The following is a 13790-nucleotide window of genomic DNA, read 5'->3' on the forward strand; positions in this document are numbered from 1 at the left end:
CCTCCAGGCGACCTCGGCTAGTCCGCCCGGCCCGCTAGTGTGGCCCCGCCCCCGGGCTGCGGGCCCGCCTCCGCAATCCGGGCCCCGGGGCTGCCCCGCCCCGCGGGCCGCTCGGCAGGCGCGGGGGCGGAGCCCTGCGCGATGACGTGGGCGGGCGTGCGCGGTGACGGCCCGCGCCCCTGTTACTCAGCGGAGTGGCCGAGGCCGGACGACGCGGCCCGGAGCGCCGAGCCACGAGCAGTGCTGGGTAACGGCAGCGGAGACCATCCGGACGGCGCCGGTCCTTGCCTCGGGCTCCCCTGTCACTGTTCGCGCCGCTGCCGGGTGAGTGCGTCGGGCTCCGCAGGGCCAGGGCGGCCAGCGGCCCCGCCGTGTTTATGTTATTGTGCAGCCGCCGCCTTCTCCTCCGTGACCCCCTCCCGGGAGCGGGGGCGGGAGCGCGGCGGGCGGGGGCTACGCGGGAACAATAGCGGCTGGAGGCGGAGGCCGGCCGAGGGGGCGTGGGGCCGCGGACCCTGGCCTCCCGGCCGCGCCTGGCCCGGCCCGCCACCCGGAGCTCCGCCCGCCCGTCCGTCCTCGCGCGCCCTCCTCGCGCGGGGCCGTTTCCACGTAGAGAGGAGAAAATGGAGCCGGGGGTGGGTGGCAAGTTCTGAAACACTTCGGTGAAGGTCGGACGGAGGCTGCCTCCCCGGGCGGCGGGGAACCGGGGAGAACGTCCCGGTCGCCGGGTCCCCTCGCCCGCCCCGAGCCCACGGAGACCGGGTTTTGTTTCTCGGTGGTTTCTTTGTGCTAACGTTTTAGGCGAACGCAGGCAGCAGCGCCGAGAATGGCTGGGGTGGCTCCCAGCCCTGTGCTTGAAGGGAGAGCCAGGGCCCGTGGCTTGGGCGCGAGGTGTGTGTCTAGCCCGGGCGGAGCTTCAGTGGTCGGCGCGCGTTTTTCTTGAGGGTCGCTCGGTGGTGATGACCTTTTGACTTTTTCACCCCACCCTGCTGGCTCTTTGTCTTGCTCTTGTGTTCCCCATCCAGAGATGATAGAACCAAGTTCATTTTAAAGTACTGTAAGGAACACTTAAACATTCTCATTTCCTGAAGTTTTTCATCGGATCGTGAATTTAACAACATGTTGACTACGTTGTACTGAACAATGTCCAGTGGTGACTATTTTTACTTGTGAAATTCAGTGATCTTCCCAGTAGAATTGTGGTCTGTCAGCCCATTGTGTTTTGAGGTAACCATCTAACAAGTGCCCTCTTGGCAATTAGGACATCTGTTTACTTCATTCATTCATTTAGCAACTGCTCGGTACTGTATCCAGATTGAAGAGGTTTGAAGGAAAAGAGAAATAGCCTTAGATGGAAGATACTTTGAAATACAATAGATGTACCTTTAAATAGGATGATTACATAGGGATATATATTAAAGAAGGTGTTCTCCATGTCATTTAACCTTTTTTTTTTTTTAATGCTGGCAGTGGGGTTTGAACTGAGGGCCTCAAGCTTGCTAGGCAGGTGCTATTACCACTTGAGCCACTCCACCAGCCATTTAACCATGCTTTAGGAGTATATCTGGAACTTCACATGTAGTATTATATTGGGAAGGTAGAGTTAGAGTTGCTCTAAATATACAGCTGCTTTTATTGTTAATATTTTTTCCAGTCTTTCAGTCATTTATTGTAATGGTTATCCCAGATTCCCCTGCTGTGGTTAACTTTAAACCTAGGAGGTCAGATGCTTACAAGTGCCTTGTTTGACAAAATCAGGAAACCAAAATGAGACTTCCTTGAGGCAGTCGCATCTCAAGACAGGCAGGCCTGTCTTGCATCTGCTTCTCCTCCATCTACCTGGAATATAGTAAGTGTTCAATAAATGTTGCATTGCTTGACAGCTCTTTGTAATTGATAACATTTAAAACCAAACCTTAAAATGAAAACTTTGAAGGTTGTATATGACGTTTTGAAGGCTTCATGGTCACTTCCAGATGGCTAAATGATCAGTTCGTATCAGACCACAGGGGCATTTGAGTCACTTCAGTATCGGTTTTTGCCTTATCATTTATATTCACTGTCCTAAAATAAAACCTTGTCTAGATTTTTAAAAATATGATTAATAAATTAGGGTGTATTATGTATGTATACACATACAGATTGAGCATCTCTAATCTGCAAATTCAAAATACTCTGAAATCTGAATTACTTCTAGTCCCAAGCAAGTTATTTTTATTTTATTTGAGTTTTTTTTGGCAGCACTGGAGTTTCAACTCAGAGCCTCATGCTTGCTAGGGAGGTGCTCTTCCCTCTTAAGCCATTGCACCAGTCCTTTTTGTGATGGGTTTTTTTGAGATAGGGTCTTGAGAACTATTTGCCGGAGGCTGGCTTTGAACCGCTATCCTCCTGATCTCTGGCTCCTGAGTAGACTAGGATTACAGCAGTGAGCCACCGGCGCTCAGCTCTAGTCCTGAGCATTTTAGATAAGGGATTTTTCAGCTTGTTTGTACATACACACCCAGACACCGACAGTGGTATTTAAGTAGGAGTCTAAAATGATTGCATTTGTCTTTCTGGGAGTATTATTTGAAAAGTTTTTGGTGACTTTTTTTTTTTTAGGAAAATAGACAAAAGAAACAACTTGTTTATATATATTATTACAAATTTTTAAGTTCTAATACTTTAGAAATGCTTAATATCAGCTTTAACTTGTGCTCAATATTTTAGCTTGTGTTCATACTATTGACAAAGCATAATCTAAAACTCAGTTTATACAAGTTGTAGCTCATTTCCATTACTAAATACATTATTAGCATTTGTTTTGGGTATGAAGAAATTCCAGATAAGCTTATTTATAAAGTAGAAATGAAGAAATAATAAGGGAATGAAAATCTTGAGACACCAAACTTTTATTGCTTTTCCTAATTAAGGTGTGTTAGATTTCAGTAAGGGTTATTGATACAAGTCCTTTGGGAGTAGTTCAGTCAGTGTATGTACAGAACTACAGTTGTGTTGTTTTGTTTCTAAATTCTTGGTTTTTTTTTTTAAATGACAGCTTTTGAGGTTTAATTTTTGCATCATAAAATACACCCTTGTAGAGTGTATGTTTCAGTTGTCTTTAATATATTCACAGAGTTGTGCATTGATTACCACTGTATGATTCCAACATTGTCATCATCCTAAGAAGAAACTCCCATACCTGATAGCAGTCAGTCATTCCACCAAACTATATTTTTGTTTTTTAAATGAGTTTGAAAGGGACACTCTTTAGTTGTCCTGGCAAAATAGGAAACTATATCCTTCATACTTCTTTAGGTCCTGAGGGAAATGTGTCTTGGAAAAGAAATTAGTATAAGAATAAATTGTACAAAATTAATACAGTTAAACCTTAACTATCTGCTCCATGCTTGATATTATGGAAATAATCTTAAGAGGATACTAGTCAATGAAATAACTTAAAGTAATTTGTTATTAAATGACTAGTCACAAATTATCCTAGTGGTAATTATGAGGTTGTTGAATAGAAGCTTGCTTCTTGTTGCTTTGCTTTGCCAGTGGGTTGAGTTTTGACATAGTTGAGTCATTTACATGGTTGAGATGCTTTGTCGCGGATGCTTTGTCGCACGTGTAGAAGTATGATTAAGATGCCACCTTTTTAGAGGTCTCTGATCAAGTCAAAGGCTGCTGCCTTTCTGATTCATGTAGTGCAAGGAAGTCATAACCATGTAGCTTTAGATATGAATCATTTGCCTAACTCTGTGGGCTGTGGTGCTTATCGTCTTAGTCATGAACTCTTTACCTGAACTTTTAGAAGCTTTGTATTCTTATTCTAATGTAGGTTGCCTGAACTTTGATTTCAGAAATGCATCCTGATTCAAGAGAATTTACCACTTAAAAGGAGTATCCAAATAAGAGCTATCCTGCCATTGGGGCAGTAGGTTGAACTACAGCTGTTCAGTAATCATACCTGGGTTCATTCTGTACCTCCTTGTTAACAAGCTCTGGAGCTTTTGGCAAGTTGCTTATTTACTGTTTTTATTTTAGTATTGTAAGCTGAGGCTCTCAAAACTGTTTTTAATATATAGAATGGCAATCAAAATTAGACTTCTGCAGTTTCTAGAAGCAGACATAATTGTTTGTTTTTTCTTTAGTGTTCAGACTCTCAAAAACAAATAAGACTTTACCGTAAACTAAAGCTTGTTTGAATGGTAGATTTTATTCATTCCATAGCACTATGCCTTCTGATGAAATACTCTCAGAGACTTTGTGGAAGATGTGAAAATGAAGACTTCACTAGCCTAAAGCTTATGATAAAGGATGGGACTTATGATGTATCTGAGCAATGAATTTATGCTCTTTTAAAAGATATATGAGAGGGCTTCTCCCACCAAAAAAGCCCACTGAAAATCTCTGGATAGGCCATATTTCACTGATTTCTGGTTTTTAAAATTGTGCACACACATATGTGTGCTATTGGAAAACTTTATTAGTCACCATTGTTTTATATTTATGGCGAGTTATATCACAGATACAGTAGATTTCTGAGTGTCCTTTTACCCTTTTAGTTGTACATCAGATTTGGTTAAAATCTGCCAGCTCTTTAGGAACTGACTATCCTGGACTCTGTTGCCAACCCTGAGTTCCTGTTCATGCTCCAAATCTAATAAATTATGTGACATAAGCTAGTTCAGGTTATATAACTTATTTGTACCTGTTTTATTACCCATTGAGTGAAAATAATAATAAAGTAATGCATATATAGTGCCTGGGAGAGGTGTTTCTTGGATGATAGATATAGGCATTCAGGAAATCTTAACGATTGTCACATACTATATATAATTTTGAACAAGTGCAAAATGCCTAGTAAATTTAAAGTTATTTTGATGCATAGTGTACATTTAAATTCTCTGGGATATGCCATTTGTTTCCCTCTTCATCTCTGGTGGGTTTATTAAAATTTGATAGTCTCATTTAATCTGAATTGACTGGGATTATTTGTGTTAATATTTGGACCAGTAATCCTCTCTGTTTTAAAATTTGGAAATGTTCCCAAAACAAATATTGAAGGGAAAGTATTTGCCACATTCTCTGATACATTATTTCAGAGAATTGCGTAAGTTTTCCTAGGCTGTTTTGAGAGATAGCGAAAGGAATGGGAATCTAGGAGCTGGGACTAGCTTTATCAAGTAACACATTTGAAGAAAATGGAATGCTGTTGTATCTTAAACATTTTTATGTTATTGAGATCTTCGACTCTGAATATTGTAAAATTTTCAGAGACCTAATGAACCATAATAATTCATGAAGATTTTCTAGAGTTTCTCACTTTTCTGTTGCTGTTTCTGTGGGTATAATGGCACATTAAATCTCTTGTTCCTTTTTGAGGAGGGAAACTATGAGGTGACACTGACTTTATACTGACAGTATTCATTGAGAACCCACTCTGTGCCACTCCAGGGAGTAAGTTATGTGGGACCCTGACATCTGCACTGAAGTCAGCCTCTACCTTCACTGATCTGAGTGTAACTTGATAGGAAATGCAGACAAGCATAAATGCATTTATCCTCACACAGAGAAGCAAATATCATTAGCCATTTCATTAGGGATTTCTTTTGCCATTCGGACACTGGGAGCATCCAATCCTTAACATGTCTTGCACTGCCTTTAAAAATAATGCTCACTTGATAAACTGTAGAAAGTAAGATGTCTTTTCTAATTTCTGGTTATAGTTGAGAGTGTAATACTGATGAGTCAAAATAGAAATCACAAGAAGAGTGACCTCAAATTTCTTTTGGAATATGACAGAATATCAAAACAAGTACTATGAGGAGTAATTAACTTCCTTGTCTCTTATTTGATAATACAGATAGACTACTTTCTATGTGCGTAGCACTCAGAGACAGTTTCCAGAAATGTAGCTTAGTTTGCTGTCAGAGAACTTACAATCAAGTTAGAAGTTAAGATCTATAGAAGTGAGAAGTGAATGAGTATGGACAGGAAGGTGTTATGCTTAAAAAGGTGATCTTGACAAAAATCAGTAAGTCAGAAAAAACGGAGTGGGTGAGGGTTGGAAGGAGTGAGTTTGAGTTTGGGTTTGAGGTTGCTCACGCTTATGAAATTATAATTCAGTAGAGATCTCATTGTTTAATGAATATTGCATAGTTTATTTTCATCCTACCTACCTCTCTTGTACTCTAAAAAATCTGAAGCAGTTTACTACTCATGGGCCCACACTGTTAAGTTAGAAAACAAAAGATTAGAACCCAGGGAAAACAAGACTCGAAAATATACTAGTGATTGTAATAGCTAATACTTATTTAGTGCTTACCCATATTTCACATATGTAAGTTGTTTACACATCCCATGATGACCCTAGGCACTGTTATTCCCATTTTGTAGACAGGGAAACAGGCACAGAGCGATTATGTGGGAAGTTGTTGGGGAGTGAGAAAGAAGTCAAATTAAAGTTGGTTAAAAAGCAATGAGTGAAGTTTAAAAAAAGAAGTGAGAAAGAAGCAAGTGCAGACACAGTAGATATAGACAACTTTTAAAAGTTAGCTCTGAAGTGTGAAATAAAGAAATAGGTTGGTAGGTAAAGGAAACGGGAGAGTGAAAAATGAGAATGTGCAGGAAAGGGGATGCAGAGCACAGAAAGAGTTTTGACCCTTGTTAGAGGGGAGATACTTTCCATCAAACAGGAAGGAATCAGAGAAGTTGTGTGCCCTTCCAAGGAAACTTGATGTTTGGAAGATGAAGCTTATACTTCTAGCTTTCATGTCTTGTGGTTTCTGTTTTCTCAATGAAGCAGGAGATTCATGAGGGCAGAGTGGGATGGGAGTGGCGGGGGGGGGGGGGGGGGGGGGGCGGGGGGAGGGGGTTTGAAGCAGCTTGTGAGGAAGTATTGATTGTCCGTTATCATTCCGTCTAGTTTGTGATCCGCTGCCCTTTCCTCTCCCTCCGCCCTGCAGCATTATTTAACTGATCAGATAGTTGAGTGTATCCAGGGTGAGGTTTTGCCAGGCTTAGCAGTCAGTTCTTCAGAGGAGTAAAACCCATAGATAGATGGATGGCTACATAGACTGAGATTTCAAGGAATTTGCTCTTGTCGGGGTTGGTAACTCTGAAATGTGCAGAGCAGGCTGGGAACTCATGGACAGGAGCTAATGATGTATTATTGAGGCAGAATATCATGTTCCTCAGGAAATCTATTTTCCCTCTTAAAGCCTTTCATCTGATTGCGGGTCTGCCCACATTATCAAGGATAATCTATTCTTACGGTGAACCGATTGTAGGTATTAACCACATCTTCAAAATACATCCATAACAACACCTGGATTTATGTTTGATTAAATAGTTGAGCACTATAACTAAACCAGGTTGGCACACAAAACTACACCAGGTCATTACAAGAGAAGGAAAAGGGGAGAAAGGAAATAAGTCTTTTAAAGAATGTGCTTGGAAGAGTAACAATGAATGATGGACTCTGACATGAACAGGAAGAGAGATGAAGTAAGGATGTGCTGTACTAAAAGCACTAGAAATTTCAGAGTTATTGTTGGGGCTGGAGGATTGAGTAAGTGAACTTGAAGGATGGTCAAAGTGGGATGCCTGAGAGAGATTTCATAAGGGTAATTGTTACTGCATTGGTAAGGTCCAGGATGATCTTGGCTGATAAGATAGAATTGAGAGGTGAATCTGTAGAGTTGAGGAGCCCAGTGAATTAAAGAGAATGGGGAGTGTGGCTCAGTGATGTGAGGCCCTGGGTTCCATTCCCAGCATTGCCAAAAAACAAAAACAAAACAAACAAAAGTTTTAAAGGGGTCAGCCTGCATGAGTAGTGAAATCAGCAAATGGTGACAGGGTAAAGAAACATAATGTCATAATGTGAACCACTTGTTAAAGTTCTAGATGAATGTGGGAAGATAGATGAAGTATACTTGGCAAAGTTTGCTTGCTAGAAGTTATGGATCTTGAATCTCAGAAGGCCAAGTAAAGGAATAGGAGGGATAAGGAATTGGATAAAATGAAAGTTGTATTCAGCCTCATGGCAACGCCAATTCTGAGAATAATAGATGACGAGGGAAGTTGGACTTTTTCTGATAACTGAGGTAGCAGGGATATGTGGTATGATACACTCATCTTCATAATAGATGATGGTGAGTTTCAATTCTAGTGTTATAGGACTCTGTGGCAGTGTTTTTCAAGTTGCTTTTCATGACCCAATACCTTGGTGTAAAATGAATATAGGGGATTGTAACCTGTTACTTTGAAATGAAATGAAATACAAAGTATCATAATGTATTACAAGAAATAAGGGGCTAAGAATTTAACAGTAAAAACTGCATGTAATTCACATACCAGTCAAATTCACCCAATTGAAGTATAGTTTAAAGACTTTAATACTGTATATTTAATATAGCCATTACTACAACCTGAGTTTATAACATGTTAGCCCAGAAAGAAACTCCCAACTCATTTTCAGTCATTCTTCATCCTAACCACACATCCCCTCCCATCCCCATGCAACCACTTATCTCTTTTCTTCTCTATGGATTTTCTTCTTCTGGATATGTCATAGAAGTGGAATCATACAGTATACAGTCTTGTGACTGGCATCGTTTGCTCAGCATAATGTTTTCAAGGTTCAGTTACTTATGTAGCATAATGTTAGGTTTTGTATATTAGTGATGTATTTCTTTTTATGGTCTAAATAATAACTCATTATATAGGCATACCACATTTTATTTATCTTCTCTGCAGTTGATGGAAACTTGTAGTTTCCACTTTTTGACTTTATGCTCTTGTGACTAGTCAAGCACAAGTTTCTGTGTGTTTTGTATGTTTTCATTTTATTCTGATATTTACCCAGGAGTAGAATTGCTGGGTCATATTAATACCCCATGTTTAATATTTTGAGGAATTTCCAAGCTGTTTTTCAAAGTAGCTATGCTATTTTACATTTCTACCAGCAAGGTACAAAAGTTCTAATTTCTTCACATCTTAAGTAGGTATCGACTGGCATTTCTGTGATTGCTAATAATGTTGAACATCTTGTGCGCTTATTGCCCATTTGTATATCTTCTTGGAAGAAGACATTCAAATCTTTTGCCCATGTAAAGATTGAGTTATCTTTCCAGTAAGTTTTAAGAGTTCTTCATATAGTGTATATATAAATTTTTTCCAGATGTATGATTTGTAAGTATTTTCTCCTATTTTGAGAGTTGTCTTTTTTACTTTATTGATGGTCTTGTTTGTATCCCAAAAGGTTTTAATGAAATCAAATTTATCTATTTTTATCTATCTTCTGTCTTTGTTGATTGTGCTTTTGGTATCTTGTACAAGAAATCATTGCCTAACTCAAGGACGTGACAACTATGCCTGCTTTCTTTTAAGAGTGTAATAGTTTTAGTTCTTACAGTTAGGTCTAGGATCCATCCTGAGGGTTTCTTTTGTGTGTGTGTGTGTGTGTGTGTGTGTGTGTGTGTGTGAGAGAGAGAGAGAGAGAGAGAGAGAGAGATGAATGTAAGAATTATGGAATGTATGATTTGAAATTTTAAAGTGTTTTGTACTGGGCCAGTCTTTTGTGATTCTCAAAAAAAGAAGAAAAGAAAAAAAAAGAACTGTTTTTGAACACACTAAGTCTGTGTTAGATAACTTTATTATCTTAATACTCTGTAGGTCATTATTACAGACTTTTGTGTCACTTGTGTTATCCTGGTCTCATAACCTGGATGTATTTTCATGTAAAAAATTATAGGGATAATTTTAGGTTTGAGAATGATGTTATGTATATCTAGGAGAATTTTTACTTTTGACAGGAAGCTAGCTAGTGGCACTAGCCATCCTGGATCATCCCAATCTCTTCAGAGACCAAGATGTTTAGATTCTGGAAAATCTGTTTTATTTCATTTTCTTTTCTTTTAGGATATGGTCCATTTGGTTCCCAACATAAAGTCAGGTAGGTTATCAATCAGCCCATTTCCTCACCCCACCCCCCGCCTTACTTTATTGGCCTCTTCACTGCAGTATTTAATTCTCTCTAGCCTTGTAGATCTACTGAAAGTTCATCTTCACAGACAACTTTTAGGAATTTGCAGGTTCCCCCCCCCCCCACCGGCTGGAAGAAAATGGCTCCAACTGCCAGGCTTACCTCTGCCTCTACATAGACCTAGATCTTGGTCTCCTAGAGTAAAGACACTCCTGATGCTTTCCTTTTTTTCCCTCCTCTTTTCTTGGGAGCTTGGGAGTGTGTCCAGTTTCTCTTGTTGCTCTCAAAATTAAGAAGTTGGTCTGAATTACATAGTTTACCATTGTAAGGAATGTAATTTGTTAGCTTGATTAAGGTTTTAGTATATGTCATTTTAGTTTTTCCTTGAGGTGAGATTTGGGATATCAGTTTCTATATATTATAGCAAATATTAGACAAGAGGAAAATAGGATTAGGAGTAGAAAAAGGAGAGAAAAAAAGTGGACATTATTGCAAAGTTTGGAAGAGAAAAAGCTAGATTAACATTTTCATGTCTGTTAGTGAGAAAGGCAGTCATATATAAAAGAGCTGACATGCTTGTTGGTGTTCTGTTGTTAAAGTTAAAAGGCTGTGGGTATTGGGAAGGAGGCAGTGAGCAGTCATGTTGAGTAGAATTTTAGAAGTTGTTCCACAGAGAAACCTCAGAATAACCTCTGAGTTACTAACTGGGAGAGTCACTTTGGAGCTGGACTAATGGTTGTTCTTTGTAGCAGTATGTGTCTGCATCACAGCCACCAATATAATAAGGGCTTGCAGAGAGAATTAATTCTGTATAACATGTTAGATACATAAATGTTACCAGTTTATTGTGCTATTACTCTCTGAATATATGTATATGTGAATGTTTTTAAGGTTTGTTTATGTTCTTGGTCTTCCAACTTATTCTCGTACTTCTTAAATTTCAAAATTGTAAATTTACTCAACCATTGTTTCATAAATTGGTCACCTTTCTTTCTTGTCCCCATCTTACAAGGAGAATATTTAAGGAGGAAGCCCATTAGTGTAGTGTATATTGAAGTTCTAATTATTTCTCCAAAAGGGCAGTTTGTGCTACAACTGGGTACAATGATCCTTTACCTGGTTTCCTTGACTCTTGTGAAGGTATTTTTATGGTGTGGATAGCTCACAGTGTTGTTGGCAGGGTATGATGATAATTGGGGAGTCTGATTTTACCATCTTGTTTTATCCCTTTTCCCCACAAAAGGTCAATTCATGTCAGGTTTTCTCCAACCAGGATTCAATCACAGTTCATGCATTGCATTTGGTTGTTATTGCCTTAATCACTTTTAACCTATTACAGTCGTTCCCACCTCTACATTATTGGCTCATAATACTAGCTTCTTGAAGAGACCAGGCCAGTTGTCTTAACAGATTGCTCCCATATTTTGGATTTGTCTGATTGTTTCTTTGTGGTGATTAACTTGTATCTTTAGGCACTGTGTTTCCTAAATACAGACAGTTGGGTTTAAAGGCTGGATTATGTTTAGGTGTTGGCTTCGGTGCTACTATGTTTATTATATTGATATATAATACAAGGCATCATGTTGTCTCCCTAAAGTATCAGTTAGTTAAGGTGGTTTTAAGTATATCCATTATAAAAATTGGTCTGCCCCCATGCCATGCTATCAGCAATTGATCAGAGAGGTGACATTTTGGTTCCTTGTGAATATCCTGTTTCTCATCAGACATTTTTAGCATTCATTGATTAGCTTTGTCTGAATCAGTTATTTCATTTGGTCTTGCAAAGTAGTGCTCTTTCCTAATCCTGTCTTTCTGGATTTGTTAGCCAGCTTTTCCTCTTGTTAAAAAGACTTCTCTTGAGCCAGGCATGCTGGTACACACCTGTCATCAGGTCAATAGGAGGTTGACAGAATAAGTTTTGAGGCCAGCCTGAACTACATACTGAGTTCAAGGCCAGCCTGGGCTTCATAGCAAAACACCTTTCCCTTGTCAGATAGAACTGAATTATAGTTCTTCCTTTCAAGGTGAGGTAAATGCTGTTGTTCTTTAATATACCAGCTCTTTAGTCTGAAAATTGGTTAGCGGTCATCTCCAGTAATGGCAAGTAACTCTTAGTATCATAAAGATTTTTGTTTTTTGATTGTTTTATAATCATTTTAGTCACTTTTTTATACTGGTGTTATTTAAAAATTTTTTACATTTGCAGAAAAATTGAGACCATGTGACGGATTTCCCATAAACCACACATGCAGATACTCCTATTATCAACATCTTAGATTAGTGTAGTACATTAGGTACAATTAGTGAACATTAGTGATACATTATTGCTAACTAAAATCTGTGGTAGTTTTTAGCTTTCCTTAGGTTTTAGTCTAAAGTCTTTTTTTGTTGCAGTACCTACTCAGGATACCACATTCCACTTTGTTATCATGTCTTCTTGGGTTTTCTTAGCTGTTTCTTTTTGATGACCTTGACAATTTTGTTGAGTATTGTTTACATACATTGTAGAATGTTGTTTTATTGGAATTTATATGATATTTTTCTCACTTTCAGACTGGGATTATAAGTTTTCAGAAGGAAGATCACAGAGGTGAAGTAGCATTTTTGTCATCTGATATCAAGGGTATATACTATTAGCATAATTTATGACTAATGTTGACCATGAGGAAAGTTTGTCAGAGAATTTCAACTATAAAATTACTCTTTTTCCACCTCTCCATACTGTAGAAGTTGAAAGAGGTGACTATGTATAGCTTACACTTAAAGAGTGGGGAGTTATGCTGTTCTTGAGGGCAGAGTATCTATGTAGTACGGTTCTCTCCTCTTCTCCATTTTATAGATGGGGAAACTGATGTAGGATGAAGTTAAGAAAGTGGTCCAAGGTGTTACATATAAAGGAGGGGTGAGGCCAGAGTCTGAATCCAGTCCCTGAGGGCCCAACCATTGCTTTGTGCTGCCTGTCTGCTCTGCTGGTTAAGGAGGAGAGTTATTTGTGTCTGCACAATGTTTATCCCTTCTCTTCATGTTGATTACAGAGTAATGGTGTCACTCCTATTGCCATAATGCCTTGATATGGTATTGCTGAACCAGTTGCTTCAGCAACAGAGTTTTGAGATCCCTAAGTGGAAGAATTTAGAAACTTTTATTTCATTGCAATTGAGATAGTCTCACTTTGCTACAGTTGTTTGGCCAAGAAGTAGACATTTTCATGAATAATGACAATGTTTAAAAGGATTCAGTCCTTTTTTTTTTTAAGTGTATTAAATGTACTTAGAATGTGAATGTTAGAAGTGTTATGTTCTGTGGTATAAAATCAAATGGGAATGAAAATACTTCATATGGTAGAAGAATAATTATTTTATGGGAAGAGCATATTTGACTGGTAATCCTAGATTCTTGAATCAGAATTCTAAATTCCAGTTGTTTCATTTGTTAACATGGGGTGTAGTACATCCTATATCCTGGCTTAGTTTTGTTTTTATTCTCCGCCTTTTTGAAGTTGCTAAGGCCTCTGGTTTTCTGCTTTTAAAAAGAAGTTTAGCTAGTGCTAAAATGGGGAGCATTTTTTCCCATTTATTTTTTAAAAACTAAATATGTAAATATTGGGGGAAGGGGGAAAAAGTAAGAATAAAAAGATCAAAAGTACCCATAATCTAGCTAGTACTATTTTGGTATATTTATTTTCATATATTTTGTGAGCATGGAGAAGATAATATATTTATATGCATGAGTGAATACTTATATTTCTACATTTATAAGTATCCAAGAATCATACTAACATACAATAACTAGAAACTAGAGTAGTAATAATTGCTTTGAT

The 13790-nt window shown here is 38.8% G+C and overlaps 1 protein-coding gene across 3 annotated transcripts in view; it reads left to right on the forward strand.

Annotated features, from left to right (window-relative positions):
- The first annotated feature begins 154 nt into the window (after positions 1–154).
- Mapk8 (mitogen-activated protein kinase 8) overlaps positions 155–13790 on the forward strand; it is a 91240-nt gene continuing 77604 nt past the window's right edge. For 2 of the 3 annotated variants that reach the window (XM_020164215.2, XM_020164216.2), the window contains exon 1: positions 155–324. The gene's annotated coding sequence lies outside the window, so the exon portion shown is untranslated. The remainder of the gene's footprint in view (positions 325–13790) is intronic. The other variant, XM_020164217.2, reaches the window with a different exon arrangement.

Source organism: Castor canadensis, chromosome 7, assembly GCF_047511655.1.
Source record: "Castor canadensis chromosome 7, mCasCan1.hap1v2, whole genome shotgun sequence".
NCBI lineage: Eukaryota > Metazoa > Chordata > Mammalia > Rodentia > Castoridae > Castor > Castor canadensis.